The sequence below is a fragment of the Pelophylax lessonae genome, assembly GCF_965119305.1.
Source record: "Pelophylax lessonae genome assembly, chromosome: 5".
NCBI lineage: Eukaryota > Metazoa > Chordata > Amphibia > Anura > Ranidae > Pelophylax > Pelophylax lessonae.
In genome coordinates this window covers 154,328,952-154,355,929 of record NC_138772.1, presented here as the reverse complement: position 1 = coordinate 154,355,929, position 26,978 = coordinate 154,328,952, and the positions used below count along the sequence as shown (strand labels likewise).

At 43.0% G+C, this 26,978-nt stretch overlaps 1 protein-coding gene across 2 annotated transcripts in view; it reads right to left on the bottom strand.

Annotated features, from left to right (window-relative positions):
- Positions 1-26,978, bottom strand: part of RARB (retinoic acid receptor beta) — a 1,055,941-nt gene that overhangs the window by 498,351 nt on the left and 530,612 nt on the right. The gene's annotated exons all lie outside the window — the stretch shown is intronic.

The following is a 26,978-nucleotide window of genomic DNA, read 5'->3' as shown; positions in this document are numbered from 1 at the left end:
TTTTTAGGGCATTTTTGACTGTACTTCCTCCTTCTACCCCCTCTGTGGCCACGGCCACCGACATCACTTCCGCCTTTGCATTGCATCCTGGGAGCTGTTTGTCCTCACTCCCAGGAGGCTGGAATAAGGAAGAACTACCAGAACACTCCCTGCAATCAGGAAGAAGGACACAGCAGATTACACTGCGGCTTCAGATGCCCACGTCTAATATGGCCGCGCCCAGACAGCGTTTTTAAAAGTAAGATTTTGATTAAAATACTGTACACCTTGTAAGCATGAGAATAGCGGTTCTGTAAAGGGCGATGGATTAGTATTATAGAGGTATTTTTAGTTAAAAAAGGTATTTGAACTCTGCTTTAATCTATACATGAGAAGAGCAGCGTTAGATTTTTCACAGGAAGCTATGGAGGGAGAGGAACAGGAATTCCATATAAAGTAGCATTTCTGGAATTTCTTTTAAAATAATAGATCATGTAGGAAATTAGTATCTTAGTGCATCTAGGCCTCTGCTCGTCATCCTGGATACATAGCAACATCAGTTCAGGAGTGATAGGGAGAGCCAGTTGAAGACGATGATTTATGAGTTCAACCACCTCTCTCCAGAAGCAGGCCACTCCAGGACATCCCTAGAACATATTAAGATATGCACATATTGCTTCCCCACAGCTTGTACACTCTGGCGACCTCAGGGGAAATATTATTTGCAGTCTCTGGAGCGTGTAATAAGCCCTATGTAAGAATTGAATCTGTATTAACTTATCACGTGAGGATATTAGCAATCTAACACTGTCTTCAAGGCAATTCTCCTAGTCCTCCTTGTCGAGGTCAGGTAAATCAGTTTTCCATGAGTCCCATAGTTTGTCCATCTTGGGAGAGTCGGTAGAGAGCAAGACCAGATAGAGGGTGGATAAGGGTTTAGATAAGGATTCTTGAGCCAAAAGTTCCTCAATAGAGTCCATTTTTAGGTTGTGGGGGGAGGGAAATTGGGCGGCATGGGTGTATGGCCAATTTTTGTAAATGAGGAAAATAGGTGCGCGAACCTAGTGGCAGGATAAAAAAAGTGAAAGCAGCACTGCAAAAGAAATTAATTGTGAAGGGGTAGTAATATATGGAACATAAATTACAAAAGTGCGCTAAACAAAATGATGAGAACACAAATGTTCATATGAGGTGTCTGCTGTGCCAGCAGTAAGTGCACAACCTATATATCCAAAAGAATATAAAAAGTCTTTCAGTCCAAAAATGGTGAAGGTTGGGGAGTGATGGGAGGTGGGTGGGGCCTCTTCCCAGACTGTGATCCAAAGTGAATGAAAGTAAACTCAAATGCACTGTGAACACCCAGTGATAGGAGTGGACTCTTACCACAATATGGAGAGATGTGAGTATATACTGTATTTATCCGGAGGTCCAAACTGATCAACTAGATGATATGATTCTCAGGAGGAATGGATCAGCCAACTGCTTCCAGATTGAGGGGATCTGTAGGCTTCCAAGCAGGGAGATAGTGCCAAAAGATCGTGCCCAAAGAAGAAGAAGGGACTATAGTGCATTACCTTCAGTTTATTATCAAAACAAGTGAAATGACACTTACAATTTCCAGATGAATGAACAGCGTGTACAGGATAGTCCCGGACGTCTGCAGTACGATCCGAGACTGGTGACAGCACGGCTAGCTCCCCCCGATGTGTTTCCACTGATGAGTCGGCTTCTGGGACTGGAGCTGTAGCCGTGCTGTCTACATCTCTCATAAATAATTTGGCTGGTGGAGACTTCCGGTGCGGCCGCGGCGGGGACCCGGAAGTGTAATGACGTACTTCCGGTCGCGGGGTCAACCAATCACAATGGATCAACCCGAGGACCCGGAAATGTTATGACGTCCTTCCGGTGTCCTCCCTGGCCAATAGCAGCGGATGTAAACAAGACACATTGTCGGTGACACCGGGATATGGAAAGAGCAAACTTTTACAATCTTAAGGTGCTCAAAGTGTCTTTTCTAAAACGAAGGCAAGCAATGTAGCCATATCTTACCTTCTTAATTAGGCTCTTAAGGAAATATTTTTATTAAAAGGCAAAAAATATATATATTTGGATAAAAGCGCGAACAATAAAAAATTTTGAACATTAAAAGAGTTTAATTTTTAAAAATCTTTTAAAAATCATCCTTAGGGAATTACCTCAAAGGAATGATTGTGATATGGCCACAGAATTATAAATCATATATAGACACTATATAAAACAATTGTCTAAATATTAAAATTTATTTAAAAATTAAAAAATATAAAAATATAAAAGGCCATGAAGTTTGGGCAATTTGTTGGGATGGGTCGCAATGAAAATCTCCACCCACCAACTAATGTATATATCACTAACATTGGAATTCTAGTGATAAAGATCACAAACATCAATGTATAAACATATACAAAATCGCCACCTATTATGGTTTAATTTTCTTAAAGGAGAAAGGAACGGGAAGGGAAGGAAAGGTGGCCAGAAGAAAGACAGTGGATAAAAATGTTATCATACCCAATGTGTATAAGGGGACTAGTCATTATTGATGTGGGCATTAATGTCCCATTCCACATTCATACCCCAGGGCTGGTAACATTTTAATTCATGTATCCAAAACGTTTCACGCCTGGAAATGGTTCTCTTCATGTCACTTCCCCTCCAGTGGGGGGAGTAACCCTCAATCACGACAGCTTTCAATTGTGAATAGCTTTGATGATGGCATTTGTCGTGATGGACTGAGAGGCTATGTCCAGGGAAACCTGTTGATATATTGGTGAGGTGCTCCCCAATTCTAATACTTGGAGTCCTGATGGTTCTCCCAACGTATTGCAAACCACATCCACATGTTAGGAGATGTACAACTCCTTTACTGTGGCAGGTGACAAAGTTTTGGATGTCATATTCCTTCTTGGTTACTGTCGAGTTAAAAGTTTTGGTTCTCTGTGTTTTTAACTCTTTGCATACACGGCATTTCTTACAAGGGAAAAAACCTTTTAGATTAGAAAACATTTTAGGGATGGCAGGCTTTTCGACTGGAGTAGGGGCAATCAGGTCTTTTAGGTTCCTGGCCCTCTTGTAAATGATGGGAGGTCTTTCGGGAAGATTTGGTCCCAATATTTTGTCTCCCCTGAATATATGCCAATACTTCCGGAAAGTGCGATTAACCCATCTATATCCAGTAGAAAACGAGGTGATAAAGGCATATTCGAATTTGGAAAAGGCCCCTTTTTGTTTAGGTTTAGGAACCACCAGTTCTCCTTGTGGTAGATCTTTAACTTGAAGGATATTTTGTTCCAAAGTTTCTTTCTTAAATCCTTTTTCCAAGAATCTATCCTTCAGTATATTACTCTGTACCTCAAAGTCGTGGGGATCCGTGCAGTTACGGCGGATCCTCCTAAACTGGCTAGTGGGAACCGAGATTAGCCAATTGGGGTGATGGCAGCTATCAAGGGGGATAAACCCGTTTTTATCGGTGGGTTTGAAGAATGTCTTAGTGCCGAACTTACATCCTATCCTGTAGATGATGAGATCCAGGAAGTTGATGGAGACCTCACTGAACTGGTAGGTGAGGCGAATACCCAAGTCATTACAGTTCAGTCGGTCCATAAAAAGTTTAAGGGAAGAGATGTCACCTTTCCACAGCAGTAAGACATCATCTATATATCTTCTCCAAAGGAAGATATTAGATTCTCTGTTCTCATAGATGTTGCGATCCTCCCATAGTGCCATGAACAAATTGGCAAGGCTGGGAGCAAATTTGGCTCCCATCGCCACGCCGGTCTGTTGCAGATAGAAGTTCCCGCCATAATAAAAATAGTTGTGTTCCATTCCGAATTGTAATAATTCCAAAATGAACACTTTTTGTCTGACTGGGAGATCATAGTTGTTGTCAAGGAAGGTACTGACAGCTTCGTATCCCATCTGGTGAGGTATGATGGTATACAGGGATGAAACATCCGCTGTCACCATCAATATGTCAATGTGATCTTTATCACTAGAATTCCAATGTTAGTGATATATACATTAGTTGGTGGGTGGAGATTTTCATTGCGACCCATCCCAACAAATTGCCCAAACTTCATGGCCTTTTATATTTTTATATTTTTTAATTTTTAAATAAATTTTAATATTTAGACAATTGTTTTATATAGTGTCTATATATGATTTATAATTCTGTGGCCATATCACAATCATTCCTTTGAGGTAATTCCCTAAGGATGATTTTTAAAAGATTTTTAAAAATTAAACTCTTTTAATGTTCAAAATTTTTTATTGTTCGCGCTTTTAACCAAATATATATATTTTTTGCCTTTTAATAAAAATAAGAAGGTAAGATATGGCTACATTGCTTGCCTTCGTTTTAGAAAAGACACTTTGAGCACCGTAAGATTGTAAAAGTTTGCTCTTTCCATATCCCGGTGTCACCGACAATGTGTCTTGTTTACATCCGCTGCTATTGGACAGGGAGGACACCGGAAGGACGTCATAACATTTCCGGGTCCTCGGGTTGATCCATCGTGATTGGTTGACCCCGCGACCGGAAGTACGTCATTACACTTCCGGGTCCCCGCCGCGGCCGCACCGGAAGTCTCCACAAGCCAAATTATTTATGAGAGATGTAGACAGCACGGCTACAGCTCCAGTCCCAGAAGCCGACTCATCAGTGGAAACGCGTCGGGGGGAGCTAGCCGTGCTGTCACCAGTCTCGGATTGTACTGCAGACGTCCGGGACTATCCTGTACACGCTGTTCATTCATCTGGAAATTGTAAGTGTCATTTCACTTGTTTTGATAATAAACTGAAGGTAATGCACTATAGTCCCTTCTTCTTCTTTGGGCACGATCTTTTGGCACTATCCCCCTGCTTGGAAGCCTACAGATCCCCTCAATCTGGAAGCAGTTGGCTGATCCATTCCTCCTGAGAATCATATCATCTAGTTGATCAGTTTGGACCTCCGGATAAATACAGTATATACTCACATCTCTCCATATTGTGGTAAGAGTCCACTCCTATCACTGGGTGTTCACAGTGCATTTGAGTTTACTTTCATTCACTTTGAATCACAGTCTGGGAAGAGGCCCCACCCACCTCCCATCACTCCCCAACCTTCACCATTTTTGGACTGAAAGACTTTTTATATTCTTTTGGATATATAGGTTGTGCACTTACTGCTGGCACAGCAGACACCTCAAATGAACATTTGTGTTCTCATCATTTTGTTTAGCGCACTTTTGTAATTTATGTTCCATATATTACTACCCCTTCACAATGGGTGTATGGCCAGCTTTAGAATATTTGTCTGTAGATGTCTTCGCAAACAAAAACCTTTTACTTTGCACTTAAAGGACAAAGCACTGATTCACATTAAAGCATAACCTCTGGCAGATACAAAAGACAAACATTTAATCCAGTCAAGAATATCTTAAAGGAGTTGTAAAGGCATTATGCATTAAGATAAAAAGCCTTCTGTTCATAGCAGCCTCCCTATACTTACCTGAGCCCCATCTTTATCCAGCGATGTCCACGAGTCCCTCGGTCGTCTGGGACTCTCCCTCCTGATTGGCTGAGATACAGCTGCGGCGCCATTGGCTCCCATGGCTGTCAAAATCAGTTAGCCAATCAGGAGAGAGAGGGGGATAGACACAAGGAGCTGTTCCTCGGCTCGGGTTCCCCCATAGCAAGCTGCTTGCTGTGGGGGCACTCAATAGGAGGGAGGGGCCAGGGACAGCAACAAGGAACCGAGAAGAGGGGGATCCAGGCTGCCCTCTGCAAAACCAACTGCACAGAGGAGGTAAGTATAACATGTTTGTTATTTTTATTTTTTTTTAAAACAAGACTTTACAATCACTTTAAAGTGTAACTAAAGTAAAAACTTTTTTCTTTTTGGTTGGATAAAATAATAAAGGAATTAATACCACTGTCAGGTTTTTATTGCGGTCCCCATTTGAAACATTCACTTTCTTCAGAGGAGTTGTAAAGGCAGAAGGCTTTTTATCTTAATGCATTCTGTGCATTAAGATAAAATGTCATCTGTGTTCAATAGCTTTCCCAGCCCCCCTAATACTTACCTGAGCCCCACCTCGGTCTACGAGTCCCTTGGGACTCTCCCTCCTGATTGGCTGAGACACAGCCACTGTGCCATTGGCTCCCGATCAAAGTTAGATAACCAATAAGGATTGAGAGGGGACGGGCCAAACGGCAGCTCCCCTGTCTGAATGGACACACGGAGCTGCAGCTCAGCTCGGGTGCCCCCACTGCATGCTGCTTGCTGTGGGGGTACTTAATAAGGGGGGGAGGGGGCCAGGAGCACCAAAGAGGGACCCGAGAAGAGGAGAATTTAGGGCTGCTCTGTGCAAAACCAACTGCACAAAGGAGGCAAGTATAACATGTTTGTTATTTTTTTTTTTTTAAACCCAAGACTTTACAATCACTTAAATTGTTCTGAACACCATTCACATGGAATGAGATTGAGGATGGATCCAAAATTTTTAGTTGCCACCAGAGGAGGTATAGAGGAGTTTCCAGTGGAAACACTCTTTCCCTAGACAATTGTCTAAGAGGAGATTTCCTTCAGATTTGAAAGATGTCCTCTCACTTTTTGATGTGTCTACAGGACAGGAAGCGAATAGAGATCCCCCCACAGAGACAGATGGCAATAAGAAAAATTGAAAGCAGCCTGCAGCCTTAACCCTCCCTACTTTAATCAAAATTGGGGGGGAAAAACACACAGGTTTTCCTTTAGCTATACAGTACTTAAAAATAATTACATGGTAAATAAGTAATAGAAATCCTTAAATCCTTCTTTAATGGCTTTGACGTTCTGTAATCCCCTGCAAGACAGAACTTAGCATAGGAAAGGGAAGGATCAGCACTGAGGCTCCATTCACACCTGAGCGTATCGTTTTCAGGCGTTTTTTAACAGGTGTTTGAAGGAAGGCATTGACATCTAAGAAAAACACTTGTAATCTGCCAAAAAAGAAGCAAATGTACTTTTTCAGCTTCAGGCGTTTTGCTTTAGGCAACAAAACGCTCAGATGTGAACAGGGGCCATTGAAATTAATGGCATTTTGCTTGTTAGGCGTTTTGAGACTTCAGAGTTGAGCATTTTACGAGCTAAAAAAATCACCCTACACATAAAAAAAGTGAGCGCTGGTGAAACCAAATGTAGCAACAGCAGCTAGCACACAAAGGTGAATATATAACCCTCATGTAAACAAAAAGTGCAGCACTAAAAAATTTAAAATGATAATGAGTGTCCAAATCAGTACTATAACGAGACCAATAACCACATATCAAACTATAATGAGGCTAATCCATCTGCTAAGGATCCAGTCAAAGAAATTGTAAGTCCTTGAAGAAGCATGTCACTCAAACGCTATAATGAATATAGGGAGAAGATCTTCTTGTTATACAGATTAAATGAAAAGCCACCAGTGCACTTCTTATAAAGTCAACCCAAATAGTGCTCCCCTCCACCGTGCCATATACACCTCGAGTTCTATTCAACAGGAACTGTTATTATTGCAGGAAATGAAAAGTATACACATGGTGGCACAAGCATAAGACACGAATTAATAGTCCATAGGGTAGCCATATAGGCTGCCCTAAGAGTCCTGGTGGTATAAGAAGGGAAACAGTCAATAGGCCAGCCTAGTGGGGAGCGGAAGCAATCTCCAGACATGCAAGAAACAAAGAGAAAAGACAGGCGCCTCTGAGTAAAGACTGCAGCATTTATTGAGCGAGGTACATTAAAAACTTATATCTGGGTAAGTAAATGTCGATGTGTGGGTACTCTGGCGTCCGGAGTCGCCATGAGGCCACCGCTTATGGTCGATTGTCCTCTGTGTCATTCCGGTTCCTGTCCAGCTGGAAATGAGATGGTATGTGTGGAGCTTGAAAAATGAGCGCGCACTGGTATCCCATAGCAATGCGCATGCTCCGAAACGCGTCGTCAGAATGCCGGAAGATCCTCTGGCGGCAACAGTGTGGCTCACCCTGCAGTCCAAATCTCGGTCTTACTCCACACACACCATCTCATTTCCTGCTGGACAGGAACCGGAACGACACAGAGGACAATCGACCATAAGCGGTGGCCCCATGCCGATCCCACACATCTTCATTTAGTAGAGATGTACATTTTTAATGTACCTCGCTCAATAAATGCTGCAGTCTTTACTCAGAGGTGCCTGTCTTTTCTCACTGTTATTATCTCACCCGGGATCGTTTCCACAGTTAGAACCTGGTGTCCTTAACCCTCTCACATCCACTGCTATTCAGGGTGAACATGATAGCTGGCGGATCCACTCAGATCTTGCCCAGAGTTAAAAACAGGCTGCATGGAACGCTCACAAATTTGGAACCAAAAAAAGTGCTAATGTAGTGTAGTATTTATTGAAAAAGTTAAAACTACATGTACTAAGAGGATTGCCACACAAGGTATATCACACCACGCAGGCAGGTATCAGGCTCCCCAGTCTACACAAGACCCTAATGAGCCATCTTACTTCAGCTGGGCTCATTACTTCTACCAATGAAGAACTCTCAGCACTTCCCCCTAGTGGAACAAATCCGCATAGAGCCTGAATCTAGGACACACATACCTGCCATTCTGGATGCAACCAGGCCATCTCTCAGCACTTCCCCCTAGTGGAACATATCCACATAGAGCCTGAATCTAGGACACACATACCTGCCATTCTGGATGCAACCAGGCCATCTCTCAGCACTTCCCCCTAGTGGAACAAATCCGCATAGAGCCTGAATCTAGGACACACATACCTGCCATTCTGGATGCAACCAGGCCATCTCTCAGCACTTCCCCCTAGTGGAACAAATCCGCATAGAGCCTGAATCTAGGACACACATACCTGCTATTCTGACAGCAACCAGGCCATCTCTCAGCACTTCCCCCTAGTGGAACAAATCCACATAGAGCCTGAATCTAGGACACACATACCTGCCATTCTGGATACAATCAGGCCATCTCTCAGCACTTCCCCCTAGTGGAACATATCCGCACAGAGCCTGAATCTAGGACACACATACCTGCCATTCTGGATGCAACCAGGCCATCTCTCAGCACTTCCCCCTAGTGGAACATATCCACATAGAGCCTGAATCTAGGACATACATACCTGCTATTCTGACAGCAACCAGGCCAACTCTCAGCACTTCCCCCTAGTGGAACAAATCTGCATAGAGCCTGAATCTAGGAAACACATACCTGGCATTCTGGATGCAACCAGGCCATCTCTCAGCACTTCCCCCTAGTGGAACATATCCACATAGAGCCTGAATTGAGGACATACATACCTGCTATTCTGACAGCAACCAGGCCAACTCTCAGCACTTCCCCCTAGTGGAACAAATCTGCATAGAGCCTGAATCTAGGACACACATACCTGCCATCTTGGATGCAACCAGGCCAACTCTCAGCACTTCCCCCTAGTGGAACAACTCTGCATAGAGGCTGAATCTAGGACACACATACCTGCCATTCTGGATGCAACCAGGCCATTTTACCTGCCTGCTGTCACATTATATAAATATATATATATATATATATATATATATAAAAAATATTAGAAAACTTTCTGTAAAGGTCCAATTATAACAACACATGACAATTTCTTCTAACACATGACAAATGTGGTTAGTGGTAAATGTGTTTTTGAACAGGTTTATGTAAGGCTCTACATAATATTTTTCCTCATAGTGAAGAGAGAATAACATAATCTCATGACTGTTTTGCGTTAATGTTTTTAGCACTGTGTTTACTTCGGTTTAATTAAGAAGGAAAAAAGTGAGGTAAACAGATAATTAAGGTTACTCTCTTCATTACTGATGCCTATACACAATTAGTGATGCCAGCAGTGCTCACACAGCGTTACATCTGTATTCTAATTAGATATATCACCAGTTGTCTTATTCTGGAGCACAGAAGTACATTATTACTACTGAAATAAAGGAGCTACTGGAAGTGTTTTTGTACTCAAATGTGTTCTCCACCCACAAAGATTTCATTTTAATTTTCCAGATAAGGAAAATAAGCACAGAACAAAGGGAACACTAGAACATCACAACATGGTAATGATAAGGATATGATATATATTTGAGAAAGTGCTTAATGCCAAATGGTTAGTGAGGGTAGATGGTAAATAACAAAAACAACAGTTTTTTAAACATTTAACAGGACAAGTTCATGCTTGTTAAAAAAAAAAACATTCTGCCCACCCTTACTTAAAGCGGAGTTCCGGGCACAGAAGTCATTTTTCAATAAACATACCCCCGGGACAGTCAGGGCTAGCACATTCCACAATGGCTAGCCTCTGATCTGTCCCGGTTCGCACTTACCTTTTAGAAGAAATACTTACTTATAAAATTTCTTCCACAGCGTTTTCATCTCTCTTGTGGGCAGCTGAAGCCGGCGCGGTCCTCTTCTGTGTCTTCTTCCGCGTCTTCTTGTCCCAGAATGCGCCTGCACCGGCCCTCTCGTCACTTCCGGTGCGGCGCCGCATTCCTCCACAGCTTCTGGGCATGCCCAGAAGCTGTTTAGCAGGGGAATGCGGCGTCGCCCGGAAGTGACGAGCGGGGCCGGTGCCGTCGCATTGATCCCTGGGAGCGATGACGTTCAGCTCCCAGGAATCATTGCGAGACAGGAAGTGACGGGTGAGCCGCGGCGCTGAGGGAGAAAGTACTCTGAGGTGAGTATTTACGATCTTCAATTACAAGGTGAGTAAACAAAAAAAAAAACCTAACTAGCCAATTCCTTTTCAGGTGATGTCTAACTAGCGGAGGGGCACAAAAAAAAATATCGATTTTGTGCCCGGAACTCCGCTTTAAGCCCTTTACCCCAAATCTTGTTTGGTGAGGCATACATCTGCACACTAGCATCCCTGTGCTATATTAGAACTGTTGGAGTATGGCCCCAGATTCACTTGCTACTATTGCTAGCAGCTGCTATCTACTGGGAGCATACAATTGCTCAGCAGGAGGGATTCCCCTGTCAGTACTGTCTGTGTTGATGGGTTGCAGGAAAGAAATTTGCACCGTTTATGGCTAGCCTGACCTTTACTTAGAAGAGAGCAGGCCACTGCAGACCACAGAGGCAAAGTTACCACCCTTTGACTAGATTTGCATGGTAGTAAAACCTAATCCTAATCAAAGACTTGGGGCTCTCTGCAGATGCCAGAACCTGGTGACATCCCTGAATTATTTTATGGTTGCTTTCCAGTGCCCACCAAACTTGCACCAACTGCACATATCTGTCAGTTTTGACCATCAGTATGAATGGTCAAATTTGATCCAGATTGACTTAAGAAGTGTAGGCAGCCCAACCTAAACATGTATAGTCAGCCTAATCCTCAGAGAAACAAGGCTGTGACTATAGCCTATAATTAAAAAAAAATGAGATTTTAGACTTAACGTAAAATCTATTTCTCCGATGTTCATTGACGGACACAGCACCCGCCCCTCTGTGGAGTTGTATTTTCTTCTGACACTGCTTGAAACAAAGCTGAGTACCTATAGCAGGGAGAGGGAGGGTGTAGCCAGACTTTTTTTCTGCCTAGTGTCCTACTCCTGTAGGGGGCAGTATAACCAAATGGTTAAGAAGATAAGTAGCTGTGTCCGTCAATTAACATCAGAGAAATAGATTTTACGGTAAGTCTAAAATCTCATTTTTTTTTAAATGATAGGCTATAGTCACAGCCTTGTTTGTCTGAGGATTAGGCTGACTATACATGTTTAGGTTGGGTTGCCTACACTTCTTAAGTCAATCTGTGACAAATTTGACAATTCATAATGATGGTCAAATTTGACAGATATGTGCATTTGGTGCACAGTCAAAAATACCATTTTCTCTTTAATTCATTGACGGACACAGCTTCTCATCTTCTTAACCATTAGGACATCCCAATTCCCAAGGCTAAACTATAGCCAAGCAGGTAAACAGGAGCTCATCCAAAACAACTGGAGCCCACCTGAAAAAAACAATACACCCTCAAAGAGGACCAGAGAATAGCATCATGCAAAATCTTGTGGCCAAAGGAAGGAAGCATCCGCAGATGCCAACACATCCACCTTATGGAACTTTGTGAAAGTGTGCACCGACGACCAGGTGGCCGCCTTGCAAACTTGCATCACTGACGCCTGATGATGGAAGGCCCAGGAGGCACTGAGCGCCTGAGTAGAGTGCGTCTTGATAGGGAAAGGAGGAACCTGACCCTTGATGGAATAGGCTGAATCAAATCTGTCTGATCCATCTGGAAATGTTCACAGAGGAAGCGGACAACCCTTTCAGAGGCCCATCTGTGAGCACAAATAGTGAGTCTGACTTCCTGAAAGAGTCCGTAGCTGCCAGGTACACCCTCCGGACCACATCCAAGGCATGCAAAGCAATTTCCTACGGATGTTTTGGCCTGGGACACAGGGAAGGCAACACAATGTCTTCATTCAAATGAAATTTAGAGACAACCTTTGGAAGGAATGACAGACAGGGACAAAGAACCACCTTATCTCTGTGAACCAGTAAGTATGGTGATCGACAGGATAACGCCGCCAATTCTGACACCCTGTGTGCAGAGATGATAGCCAACAAAAAGGCCACCTTTTAGGACAGCGTAGGCAGGGGAATCCCCCGAAGATTCTCAAAAGGAGGCTTCTGGAGGACTGAGAGTGCCGAACTCCCTGAAGAAAAGTATGCACCAGAAAGTGTGTGGCTAAGGGCCGCTGAGAGAAGACCGTCAAGGCCGACACCTGGCCCTTGATAGTACTCAAGACCAGTTTCTGCTCAACCCCCCTGTTGAAGGAAGGTCAAGATCCGTTCCACCGAAAAAGAGCAAGGATGAACCCCAAGAGACTCACACCATGCAATGTACATCTTCCACGTACGATGGTAGATCTTCCTAGAAGTAGATTTTATAGCTTTTAACAGCGTTGGAATCACTGACAAACATCTATCCATTAGCACCTGGCGTTCAACAGCGCGTCTGTGACGTCCACCAGAGGATCCCTTGACCGAGCCCTAAACCTTTGAACCTTTCTGTTGACCTGGGACACCAAAAGATTCACCTTGGGGATGCCCCACCGGAGACACAACTGATGAAACACCTCCGGATGAAAAGACTCCCCTTGATCCAACGCCTGCCGACTGAGGTAATCCGCCAGTTTTCCACCTCGGGAATATGTGCGACGGAGAGGGCTGGAACAAACCATTCTGCCCACCTTAGAATGTCAGCTACCTCCAGAGCAGCCAGGACACTTCTTGTCTCCACCTGGTGATTTACATAAGCCACGGCTGTGGCACTGTCCGATTGAATGCACACTTGACATCCTTGAAGACGATTTGTCCAATGTTCCAGGCACAGTCTGATCGCTAAGAGTTCCAAGACATTGATCTGTAGTCTAGACTCTTTCAGTGCCCAGATCCCCTGAGCAGAATTTTTGCCAAAGATTGCCTCCCCGGCCGGACAGCAGGAGACGAATTGCAGCCTGCAGTTTCCGGAATATGTCCAGAGGAAGGAGCACTCTGGCTAAGGCCGAGTTTAGAGTCAGACCCAGATAGTCCAGCTTTGTGGACAGAACCAGAGGAGGAGGGCGGAGGGCGGAGCCAAGCTTCATAGTGTCACTTCCGGTTTGCAGTCCGTGGAAAGCTGGAAGATTCCCCGACATCTGCTTTTAGATGAACAGCGCTGAATACTTATTTGTTTTATGTAACTGAGATATTTTTTTATAAATAAAGAAGTTCTGAATATACTACACTATGGGTACTCTTCTCATATATATACCTGAGGAACCACCCAGCAGAGGCCAAGTACAGGGAGAGGAGCCAATCATGAGTTAGCACCACTGTGTCAAGGCCTATTACCCCTACCCAGGGGCCTGATCTCTGGTGAGTGTTTACCCCGAGGGGAGGGCACGAGTGAATGCACCGACCAACGCACTCCGGGGGTTGAGTTACGGGAAGCAGGGTTATCCCAAGTGTTTCACCAATAGACCGATTGGATCTGCCACCAAGCAGGAGTCCCACACAAGGGCACTTAGTGCAACAACTACGGACTTCCACTAGATAGCACTGCCCCCACTATACGGTCATAGAGACCCAATGTGGACAATCTCACTGATTGGGCATAAGGACAGTGGTCATTTGCACTTTGCTTTTGATTGCACATTTGTTGTACTGATTGCACTTTTTGCACCTATGCACTTTGCATTACTACACCGATTTGCACTTTGTCAATGGTTTAGCACTGTAGCACTTTTTCCATCTAGTTTTTATATGCACAACAGTTTTGGGAGCATTGCAGACCTGTTATAATAAGCATTCATTGGGTGCACAATAACACACATGGTAATAGCAATTTTTACATTTATTTTACACACTTGATATTTTTATTGGTATTTATGTTGGCTTAGTTATTCACAAGTTTATATCGCACACCTTTTTAAAATAATTTTTTTTCACATTTAAGGGGTGAGCACCTAAACACATCTACATGTGACATTTAGTTTGTTACCATTTATATATATATATATTGGATCACAGGCAGCGCCATTTCTCAAACATTTTCAATATTTTTTGGAACCAGAGCAGACTTCTAAAAATTCAGAATCCAAAGAATCCCTCAGAATTTGTATGGCGATCTCCAGGTTTTCCACCAGAGCAGTAGGAGACTCTGCAGAAGGATGTCATCCAAGTAGCCCAGTACCGCGATCCCCCATTGGCGTAACAAAGCTAGCACCGGGGCTAACACTTTTGTGAAGACCAGAGGAGCAGAGGCGAGACCAAAGGGTAGCATCACAAACTGATAATGCTCCTCACCCACGGCAAAGTGGAGGAAGCGCTGGTCACCGGCACATATTGGAATGTGAAGGTAAGCATCCTTGATGTTGATAGAGGCAAGAAAATCCCCCTGATGCCTGGGGGGCCAATGGTCTCCATTCTGAACTTCTGCCCCAGCACAAAGCAGTTTAGTGCCTTAAGCTTCAGGATTGGACACACCTTGCCTTCCTTCCTGCGAACAGGTGTGAGTAAAAACCCTGAAAACCTTCCGATATCAGAACCGGAACAGTCACCCCTTGAACTAACAGGTCAAACAGACCCTGTAAGCCGTTCGGGGACAGGCATGGCCACCGTACATTGAGCACACAAGCTACAAGAAAATGGCGGCCCCGCGCAGCACCACGAGCCTCCTAGGGACCCAGGAGGGAACCCTAGGCCTCAGAAAACCTCACAGACGGGAAGGGGGAGCCCTGGCAGGAGCCCCCACCAGGTACAGTCCCCCCCCCCCCACAGCCGATCACCTGTTCGCCAGCACAGCACCCTGCCCCCACCCCGGGGACAGTTATTTACCATACCAGGAACCAGGCGGGCACTGCTCCAGACAGAGCCTCCTCTCCATCAAAATTTGGGGGCTGTCGGCCAGGAGGAATGCTGCAACTCGGGCCGAGACCCAGTCATATGCGACCTTGTGAGGCATTTAACTCGCAGGCCAGACTTGAGTGACCACTAGATCTAGATTATCCAGCCCGTCGCCCAGTCCGGCAGTTGGTTGTAAATCTCACAGGAAATAAAAATGGGAAAAAAATCTATCTAGAAACCAAAAATTGCCAGGACCAGAGATCCCAGCAAGGAACTAGGTCCTTACTCCTGACTAGGCAGAAAAAAACTGAGTACCTATAGCAGGGAGAGGGAGTATACCCCCTGGGACTGCCCATAGACATAGCCAGCCTTTTTTTCTGCCTACTCTCCTACTCCTGTAGGGGGCACTTTAACCCAATGGTTAAGAGAATCAGGAGCTGTGTCCATCAATGAACGAAAGAGAACATTTATTTTTACTCCCTGTAGAGTGACCCTCTGGCTTTTTCCCTCGTCCTTCCCTTCTCCTTCCCTCCTATCCCCCCACAGCCCCTTATTAGTCCACTATATCTCAGGTATCAAAATGGCTAACTTCTTCTTAAAGGTACCACATGTACTATGCTTTATTCTGATAATTCCGTGCCTCCAGTAAAACGTGATACAATTTTTTTCCACACCTTTGGATTTTATATATTTTTTATTCTCCTTGTGTTATGTACGACTCTCAGGAGACAAGTTTTGCTTCTCTTATATATTCAGGTTATGGTAAACTCCAAACAATTCTAGCTAGCTTCATAGTCCAGGATCATCTGATATGTTGATGAAGTTTGGTGTCTTGCTGTATTGGTTCTCTTTAATCTTCTTCTGTTTTTTCCGCCATACTGTAAATGATGGCTTGCTGCATCTATATTATATTGAATTACAACTACTGTATGCATTGTACTTGCTTATTGTATGTGAGAAGCATAGCCACAATAAAGAATTCATTTTTTTTAATAGTATTAAAAGTTTATTGAATATATTCTATTTGTATAGTACAAGGGCTGACATGCAATTAAGATAGTGCTAAAATAGTGAACATTGTGGGACCTCAATTAGAGTTTACTATTGACAAGTGCTGGTGTGGTAGATTTTTTTTAAATTAGGGTTTTAGTGTGTCTTAGGGATGTGGCACCCTGTCAAAATAGTTAAGGGGACGTGGTGGAGAGTGGGGGCAGGGGGAATTTGCAATGTAGTAAGGGGAAGGGGACAGTCTGAGGCACATGTAGGCTCTCTCAAGCTTCTGGTGCCTCCTCAGATTTAGAAACTGGGCCATCTAAGTGCATAATGTGATAATGTCTAAAGAGAAATCATGTTTTGGTTATAAGGTGGGTGTATTGGTTAGAGTAGCAAACAATAACCAAGGGTACCAGTCGGATAAATCAGAATTTTTCATCCTGATTGTGGAGCAACTAAAATCAGAACTTCACCAATAAACACATCTTAGGTTTCCTCGTTATCCCTCCGCCCGTAAAGAATCGTGTGTTGTTTTTTTTTTTTTCTTACTATCTTTTTGTGCTGCACCACAGCACGTCCTCCTTTAAAGCCTAGGCCAAAATTACATCGATGCCCTTCTGGGATCTTGAATCTGCTGCAGGGTGCCAATACACTCAGAGATTCCATGCATGCACATATGTACTACAGGTAATTAGGAATGGCAGAGACATGTGTCCACGCTGGGTGTTTCTGCACATGTGCAAACAAGTCGCAAAGCAACCATTAGGTTTGATGCCAGAAACTATCGCATGCCCCACACCTGCGAAGATTTGCCACAGCTTTAAGGAGCTAACAGAAACCACAACACATCTGTGCACGCAAAAGATAACAAAAAATGGTGGTACCGAAGAGGAGCATGGAGATAACAACATCCTCTGGCCAAAGTTCCCCTTTGATTGCTCCATGTAAAAATGAATTCTTGACACTCAAATTACACCGGGGAAACAGAGGCAGAGCTACAGTGATGGCAATAACAAATAGGTCTGCGAAGAAGCCCATGCTTTTAACCTACTGACCTTTTTTTACTTTATGCCTCCCTCTTGCACACCAGCACAGGAAAAAATCTGTTTTGTACATAATTCCTAAAATGAAGTTTCCTTGACCCCCCCCCCCCCTTTTAGGGAAAGAGAACCTTGACTGCTGGAAGCTTGGAAGCTACGTAGGTGTTAACCTAAAACAGGGAGGTTAAGTGGATCCGATGGGATTGCCACTAAGGTATAAGGTGTAGCCTGAGCTATAGAAAAGGCTACGCAAGTGCATGTCCCACTACTCTGAGGTGATTCTGATGTCACAACAGTTGCCCACCCACCTGCCCATTGTGCGTTTCATCACAGCTTTATTGGTGGTTTTTCCTTTCCAGTAATTGATATTGCTTTATGGGCCATGCCCTCAAGTTTAATTCTGGAATCAGTTTAATGCACTGATGGTGAAAACAGGCCTTCTTAAGCTATCTGTGTTTTGTTATGGATGCTCATGGTATAACTGTAACTGGCATTATGTGGTATTTTGAATATTGTTACAGTTAGTAGGTTCAATAAAGCTGTGGCCTTGCCCTATTTCCAACTTAAATCAGTCTGGTGTCTTTTTAGGGGGCAAGGTATTGGTTTATAATAGCTGGTTAAATGTGCCTATGCTTCTCAGCAGTCAAGCAATAAGAATGCAAGGAAGGTGCAAGCAAGAACCAAAAAGGTAATTAAGTGGAGGGTGGTGCTGGTCTGAACTGCAGAAATAGAATAGGGAATAGTCTGCAAAGTCAACTATAAATCACTGGTTGTATAGGATTACTATTCAAACAAGACTATCGTCCTAAAAGCATAGGTTTCATTCTGTAAATCATGCGCAGTAAACATAAAACTTTAGTTATCAGGTAAAACACCAAGAATAACAGGCCGGGTTAAAAGCCTATTCTTAGTGGTGCAGTATCACCTAGATGTGACAGATCACCAAGGACATCTCATATAACAGTGAAAAGAAAACATCAGAGGTGTATTATGTGCCGGTTTATTATTTTCATTTCCCATATAAAGTCAGGTAATTTGTCACTCTAACTGCTAAATTACTAGGACTGTAAGCTTAAGATCCCTCCCATGTGCTTTTGTAGGAAGCTTGAAGGAGGACAAATTTGTTTTCTGACCAGCAGAGGTGAAACCCATTACTGTACATCTGCGCCAGAACTGCTCATTTCTATATTTTTGCTTAGAGGATTGTTCTTTTCTTCCCCGAGGTGTCCGTTAATCCTGTTGATACAGGCATAATACTGCATAATGTAGAGTTATGGCCACCCAGACTGTTACATTTCACAGAAGTAAATCTGGCCTAAACGCATTTTATTGTTTGTGTAGTTGGCTTCCTGTCTTTCTATTTTATGTCGGGGGACTATGAGAAAACATATGTTATTGCTGTTGGACAATGTAGACCAATTTAAAAGTGACTTTATGTGCCTTGCAGAAACTGAATTATATGAGCTAGAACTTTGTTCTCATCCTGTAAAAACAACACAGCATATTTAACCTAGTTCTTTTAGGTATATCAGCATAAAACCTTGGTCATTTAGCTAACCACATAAAAACTGCTGTTACCATAAGATAAGCTGGGAGCAAGCACTTCATGATGATCTCTGCTGAATTTTGAAGCTATGCTTTAGTCTTAAAGAAGATTATAAATACCGCAGCACTCTCGATAAATAGGGTTGTATATAGATACGCAGTGACGCTACATAGTGAAGTGTATGTACATGGGCATTCCCCTTGGAAGGAAAGCTGTTACCGAACATATCCTATCTGTGAGAAACAGCTGTGGTGTTAAGAGGTACTTATATAAGCAGTAGATTGGTAGGTAACTAAGTATTATGGAATTACGTGAGTAAATGGACTTTAGTGGCACAACATAACCCTACAATTTGTCTAAAAATATAATTTAATACAATATCTTTAAAAACAATCTACAACAGTCTTTCTCAACCTTTTCAACACAGAGGAACCCTTGAAATAGTTTTTAGGTCTCAGGGAACCCCTGCTAAAAATGGCTATATTTACAACTCATGATACATTAGTGTGATAGTCAGTGGGATGAATGCTCCTTACACCTATGGACACTGGAAAGAATTACCTTCTTCCAGATAGCTAACAAGATCAATGGTGTCAGGGGGAACTTATCCGAGAGGCAGAAATTGCTCATTGCTCAAGGAACCCCTAGCAACCTCTAGAGGAACCCTGGTTGAGAAACGCTTCTCTACAATGATAAGAAAGCATAGGTACAAAACATCCATTCCAGAGTGGACAGCCATCCTCAGTGTTGTATACAATTGCCCAAAAGGACTAATGAGAATAACTATAAGTAAAGTATAAGTGGAGCTAAATGCATCACATTTTATTTTATAAAAATTACGTTCAACAACTTTTCTGCTCTTGGAAATGGAAATATTTCCATAAGTGGAGAACTATAAGGACTCATGCACGCTGGACGTTATAAAAACAAGAGTTTTTTGCATTAGTGTTTTCCTGTGTTTTTTAAAACACAAGCTATGGGATCAAAAACACCGGTTGGATGGGTTTTACCACGTTTACCAGCGTTAGAGCGTTTTTACAGCTCAAAAACTTCTCTCAAAACCCACTAGTTCTGGGGGTTTTTTCCAGCTAGAAAATGCCCCAGCCAAAAAATGCTGATAACCCCTTATGTGTGCAGGAACACATAGGCTACCATGCTGTGGAGTTTACTGGCTGTAGAAAAAAAAATGCCAGAAGCCAAAAACAGCAGCTGGAAAAACGTCTTGTGTGCAAGAGGCCTAATGATGAATGACGATGATCAGAATTGACTTGAACCAAAACTTTCAAGTACCAACATGGAGAACAGTAGACATGAGATAAGTGTAAGTTACATAAATTTCCTTTTTCCATCTAACTATTTGACTACAGATTTGTCTTCCGTCTTTCTAGAAATTGAAATATTGCATAAATTGCAGCCATAGCAATTTCAAAGTAAAGCTAAAATGACAAACATTTGGTCCTCATTGTCTCCCCAATTCTTAATAACTTGCACCTAATAAAGCATCACACTTTAAAGTGGAACTAAACCCACTGTCCCGTGTCAGGAATGTAACTGTCACATTGGTTGTGCTCACAACCAAACTGTCAAGCAATCAAATGGTTGGTGTCATAAGTGATCACACGTACAGTTGAGGATCAAACAGAGGCCAAGATGGCAAGTATACATATCTCATACCTCATGGGCTGCTAGGGAAGCTGGCAAGCACTGCAATAGTAAGTGCTACTACAGTAATATATGCTATCTTCCTGAGTTCTGTGCAAGCGGCTTCCCTACTACACACTAAGGCTCCATGTACACGGGACGCTGGAAATGGCCGTTTAGGAGCAGTTGGGCGTTTTTTTCAGAAGCCCCTGAACCCATCTACATTTTATCTTATCTGTCCATGTACACCAGGTTGTTTACAGTCATTTGCAGGCAGTTGCGTTCAGGGACTGTTTTTAGAACGCAATTATTTGCATTCGAACGTGTGTTTCCCGGCGTTTCAAACGCACAAACGCGTCCGAACGCGTCTAAACGCGTCCGAACGCGTCTGAACGCGATGACCCGAGTTTAGCGTTCGCGTTTTTCCATTTTAAAGGGGAATAATTTTTTGACCTCTAGGAACGCTTCTAAACGCAAACGCCCGCAAACGCTGCTAAACGCCCGCTAAACGCGGGTACAAACGCGACTGAACGGACGTTTCAAACGTCCTAAAAATTCCAGCATTCAAAGGGACTTTTAACAACGTCCCGTGTACATGGAGCCTAACAACTGGGGTCACTCATTCAGCACTGCTGCCATTCAAAGAATGCTTTATATTTTTTATCCAGAGTGCAGAAAGCAAGCCGATCACACAGAACCTCAGCAGGACCCAGAAGATCTCGGCTATCACTGTAGTAGCGCTGGCAACCACAGAGATTGTCAGTTTCCCTAGTGGCCCATCAGGCATGGGATATGCATAATTACATTGCACCAAGTTGGATCAACGTAAGTATGCAATAAAGATCATTCCTGGATTTTGGCTTTAATCCTGCATTGCACAGGTTTTTCAATTTCAGCTCCGTCTAGGAACTAGCAGTGTCCCTCTGAAACTTAGATCAGGTGAATGTACAGATTCTCATCATATCCAAAGTTATGCATACACAACTTACAGGCTTTAATTTCAGAAAAACTTTGCTAGGACCTGGAGGGGTAGAAGTGGGGAAAACACAACAATCCCCGTCTGAGGTCTGATTTTATATGTGGTGTACATTTTTCGAAAAGTGTGTTGCAGAGGGAGTAGGGCCATATTTTATAATTACTGGTATTTTGTTTAAAGTATACTAAAATAAGCCTTATTCAAAGTGGAGAAGGACCAAAGATATTAGCTATATTTGTATCTCTATGAATTAAACATTTCTTTCTTTTTTACATTTTCAGAAGAATGCATAAAGAAGAATAGGAAGGTGAAAAAGTGATCACTTATTTATACAAGACACTCCAACAAAGTGCGCAGCTGTTGGGACTGAAAACATGACATGTACATTCTCCTTCTGCTGCTTGATGGATGTTTTTGGAAATTTAAAGCATGACCTAATTGAATGACAGCACCTTTCAATTTCAAACATACATGTGCTTTTAAAAATGTTAGAATGTATCTAAAAAAATTGTTTCCAACAAGATATGATCACTTAACAGAACACTGTTAAGCATCACGGCTTTCTTTACAAAATATACAGAATAGAGATAAGGCATAGGTTCCCTCATACATTCATCATGACATCGAAAAAACACCACACTGACATCAGCTAAACACACAAACCATACATAGTGATAATTAGTCACCTCTGCTGCCTCTTGTCAATCAATTTATGTTTCATTTTAAAGGTACGCTTGCCTTTTTTTTGACTGAGGATTCTTACGTAGCAACCAAAAGAGCAGACAATAAGCATTGAAAATGATCAAGTAAGTAGACAATAAAAAAACATTTCTAAACCATTTTAAGAAAGATCATGCAGAGTCAGTATTTACTTACTGGACTAAAATGTTGACCAAAAAGTGACAGTCATGGTTGGCAGCCGAATCATTGCTGGCCATCTAGTGTCTGAAGGTTGTATTGTTTTTGTTAAAGGAGAAGTACCGCCAAAGCTTGTTTGACTGTACTTCTCCTGTGGATCACAGGAGTGCAGTTCATTCTGCACTACTGTGACCCATTTTCAGCAGACAGCAGGCTTAGGTTCGTTGTCTGCTGACATCACAGAGCCGGTCCAGGCTCGGGCAATATCCCAACAATGAAGTCGGGACCCGTCCATATGCCTGGACCAGCAACCCGATCAGCCTCTCAGTGAACTGCTAAGCGGCCACTCCCTCCCCATCCACAGCCCAGAGATCCAGTGACAGTAAGCAGCTCTCTGCTTGGGGACCTGTGAGAACCGAGCGATCAGCGGTGTTAGATCGCTCGCTTCTCTGTCTTAAAGTCAGCAGGGGACAGATGCAACATCCTAGTAGGTAAGTATGGTCCTGGAAAAACACATAATCCCACACTTCTCTTTTAAAAACAGTCCTTGCACTCCAGGCATATGACTGTGCTTGGCAGAGGGAAAAATGACAAATAATGTCTTCAGTCTACAGCAAGCAAGAAGAAACCTTTCCTCAGATTCTCTCACCATAGAGATTGAGTGTAACTTTGCAATTTTGCAGCAAGTCACAAGGCAAGAATCAGGGGCGTAACTACAGGGGTTGCAATTGCAACCAGGCCCCATGCTCCAGGGTCCTGTGCGGCTCCCCTGTACTCCAGGATAGGAGGGGCAGGGGAGCAGCATGTAGAGAAATCACTGTCCTTTTTCCTTCTGTAGCTGCAGGAGGAAAATGGAGGGGATTGGTTCCTCTGTATGCTGTCCCCGCCACCCCTCCTATCCAGTTCACTTGTGTTCTGCTGTCTCTGGGCCCCTGTGTGCTCCCCCCCCATCCCCACTGTTCTCCCTCCCCTCTTCTGCTGGCTGCTGCAGGGGATGTGTCACAATAGAGAACAAGGAAGGGGTCGGTAAATATGCGATTTACCAGCTTCTTCCTTTTCTGAATGGACAGAATCACAGAATCATAGTCAGTGACATTGTAAAAAAATAAAATAAAATTATAAAAAATAATACAAATAAAATACCAAAAAAAAAAAAAAATACTGACACCAGTGGGTGAACTTCCAGGATTTCAAAAGTCACACTTGCATCTGAGCCCTGGCATTCGGGTGGGGAGGCCCCAAGATGGCAGGAAGGGGGCCCACTGCAGAGCCTGTGAAAGGGTCCGTAATAAAGGGCCTAGGAACGAGAGTAAAGGGCCCAGGATCAGTGGGAAGAGCCACAGGCTTGAAGGGAAGGGCCCCGGCCAGGGGTCTGGGGGGCCCTTAATGGTTTCTTGCACCGGGGCCCTGAAGATTCTAGTTACACCTCTGGCAAGAATTATCCATAAAGTACAAAGCAGAGTCAAGGACTGAATAGTCACCAAACTTCATCTTTAGGCAAATATGTTGACCAACGAGGATGCCTAAACAAAGATGGTAACAGGCATTGGGAAAGATCAGCAGATAAAGGCATTGGAGTTAATCAGTGCTGAATTTGGAAATTGGGGGGGCCTGAGGCACTTCAAGTTCGAGGTCCCCTCAACATAGGAATTCAATTATATGACAAATAAGTAAGCAAACTGAAATTAAATTTGCTGAGTTCTCCGTAAAATCTTTCCTAGCATTATGGGAAGTCCCCTTTCTTTTTACTGAGTGGACGGCATTGACAGGCACACAGGAGGTGGCATGTATGGATACACAGACTGAAAGGTTTGGAAACAGAAAATTACTTGTGGGAAGTCTGGTCAAAGGATTCAGAATGTGGAAAAAAACTCACTGGTTAGAAGTCGACTTCACTACTACATTCGCTGCATGTACATGTACATACACCGAGGATGGAAGAAAGAAAGGTCCTCTACTCTCTGCCGAGGACTTTCGCCCGAACCTCTATATCATTCAGGCTGAATTCCGATCAAGGGCTATGCCTTTCGCGAATTTGACAAATCTTGAAATTTTGGGTAAAACTTGCTAACAAAGGTTTACCCTATTTAAGATCATGAAGTGTCGGATTCAACCCTTGACCCAATCAGGGTAAAACGGGGGAGTGAGCTGCTCTCTCAATGCTGGTCATTAACGTCACTCTTACATGATGGGGAGGGGCTGTTGCCTGGCACTTTCCAACATTTTTCAAATTTTTCCTTTGTCCCACCCAGTTGACTCTTGTAAACAAGAAAATAAATTCTGCAACACCTTAATGTTATTTGCCAATATCTTGAATAGTAAAATAATAGGAGTTGAAATGTAAAACATCTGCCAAAAGCCCTAATGCAGTTCTTTGCCTCTGAAGTCAGACTTAACTGTTCTGTATCCTGACACCCACAGAAACTTTGGTAATTTTTTCATAATAACATTTTTTTTATAGTTATTACATTTTTTTCTAAAAGGAAGGCTGGGGCCCCCTCTGGTAGGGACCCAAGGCAATTGCCCCTTTATAAATCTGGCACTGGAGGTAAATTACTAAAACAGGAGAGTGCAAAATCTGATGCAGCTGTGCATGGTAGCTAATCAGCTTCTAACTTCAGCTTGTTTAACCACTTTTTACTGGGCACTTTCATCCCCTTCTTGCACAGACCAATTTTCAGCTTTCAGCGCTGTCGCACTTTGAATGACAATTGGGTGGTCATGCAACACTGTATCCAAAATAAATTACATTTTTATCATTTTTTTTAGACAGAGCTTTCTTTTGGTATTTAAATCGCCATTGGGCTTCTTATTCTTTGCTAAACAAATGAAAAAAAAAAGTTTTTGTTAGTTTCTGTTTTGTAAATAAGTAATTTTTCTGCTCTACTGATGTGCACTGATGAGGCTGCACTGATGGGCACTGAAAGGCTGCACTGATGGGCACTGATAAGGCTGCACTGATAGGCAACACTGATGGTCACTGATAGGTGGCACTGATGGGCATCACTGAAATAGTAATTTTTCTGCTTTACTGATGTGCGCTGATGAGGCTGCACTGATGGGCTCTGATATGCTGCACTAACGGGCTCTGATGAGGTGGCACTGATGGGCATTGATAGGCACTGATTGACAGCACTGGTGGGCACTGTTGGGGCTGCACTGATGATCAGGGCACTGATGATCAGTGCCCTGATTATCAATGCAGATGTCCCCTGTGTGGATTGCCATTTCCCAGCTGTCCTCTCCTCACGTGCTGTCAGCGTGAGGAGAGGATTGCCAATAACTGACAAATCCTGTTTACACTATGATCAGCTGTGATTGGACACAGCTGATCATGTGGTAAAGAGCCACTGTGATTGGTTCTTTACCCCGATTTGTCATGAGCTGTGTCCTCACAGATCACTGAAAATGTAGGCGGGCAGGAGTACGTCATACGATGGCCTCCTGGCAATGTGCAAACGCGCTGTAGCCATCATTCGGCTATAGCGTGGTCCTAAAGGGGTTAATTAGGCCTTGATAAAAAAATCCTGGAAGCTGATTGGCTTCTATGCAGAGCTGCACCAGATTTTGCATTCTCCAGTTTTAGTAAATCTACCCCACTGTTTAGCATGCCTGCACCCAACCTAAAGAATTCACCTGAAGGTAGGTCCTCTTTAATGCATCTAAAACAAACTACTATATGAATTAGTCCTAACTAAAATATTTACAGAAAAGGAACCCATACTGCTCTGCTCGCTCTTGTAATTCTTTGCCAATAAAGGCATTCAATGTTAGTGCTTAAAACACTTGAGTACATTCTAATTTCTCTATATGGTTGCTTTATAAGGAAACTTGGAACAAAATGGCAGAAATTGGCATTTTGTCTCTACAACAGCTGTACGAGGATTTTATGGCTATCCAATTAACACTACATGAACATATTCCCGAGTCAGGGAGAGATAGATTTCTCACACTGGTCTGGTTTGAAAAATGTACTTGTCCCTAACAGCAAAGACATACAGTAGACTCTTTTGAACTCCTAAAGTGCCCATATTTTAATTTTAATGCAGAATCTGAGGGGAGAGCTATGTTAGAAGAGTAATAAAGGACAAGTTATTGTATGTGCCGCTTCATTTCCAAATAGCTGAAAAGATTAATGCACTCATCTGCATTACCCTGTACAGCTACTCTCCAATGAAACATACTGAACACTAACTTGTCCTTTATTGCTTAAATAACATATATGCTGCTAATTTTACACTGTCCTTACCTGATATATATACACACACACAAACTTCATTGAAATGTAATTACCTGGAAACATTTGCCAGCCTTTCACAGACAATTCATTTTGATTTGAAAGCCAGCGAGAGCACAGGCTGTTCCATCCGAGCATCAGAAATCCTGAAAGCACGGCTTTTTGTGCATTCTTGGAAATACGAGTACAAAATACCACCACTCATGTTATTACTATCTCCAGCGTAAATAAATGTAGTGGATGGTGATGTGGACAGAACATTGTATTCATCTATTAGGAGTATGTAGCTTAAAGCATTTCTAAACCCAAAATCAAGA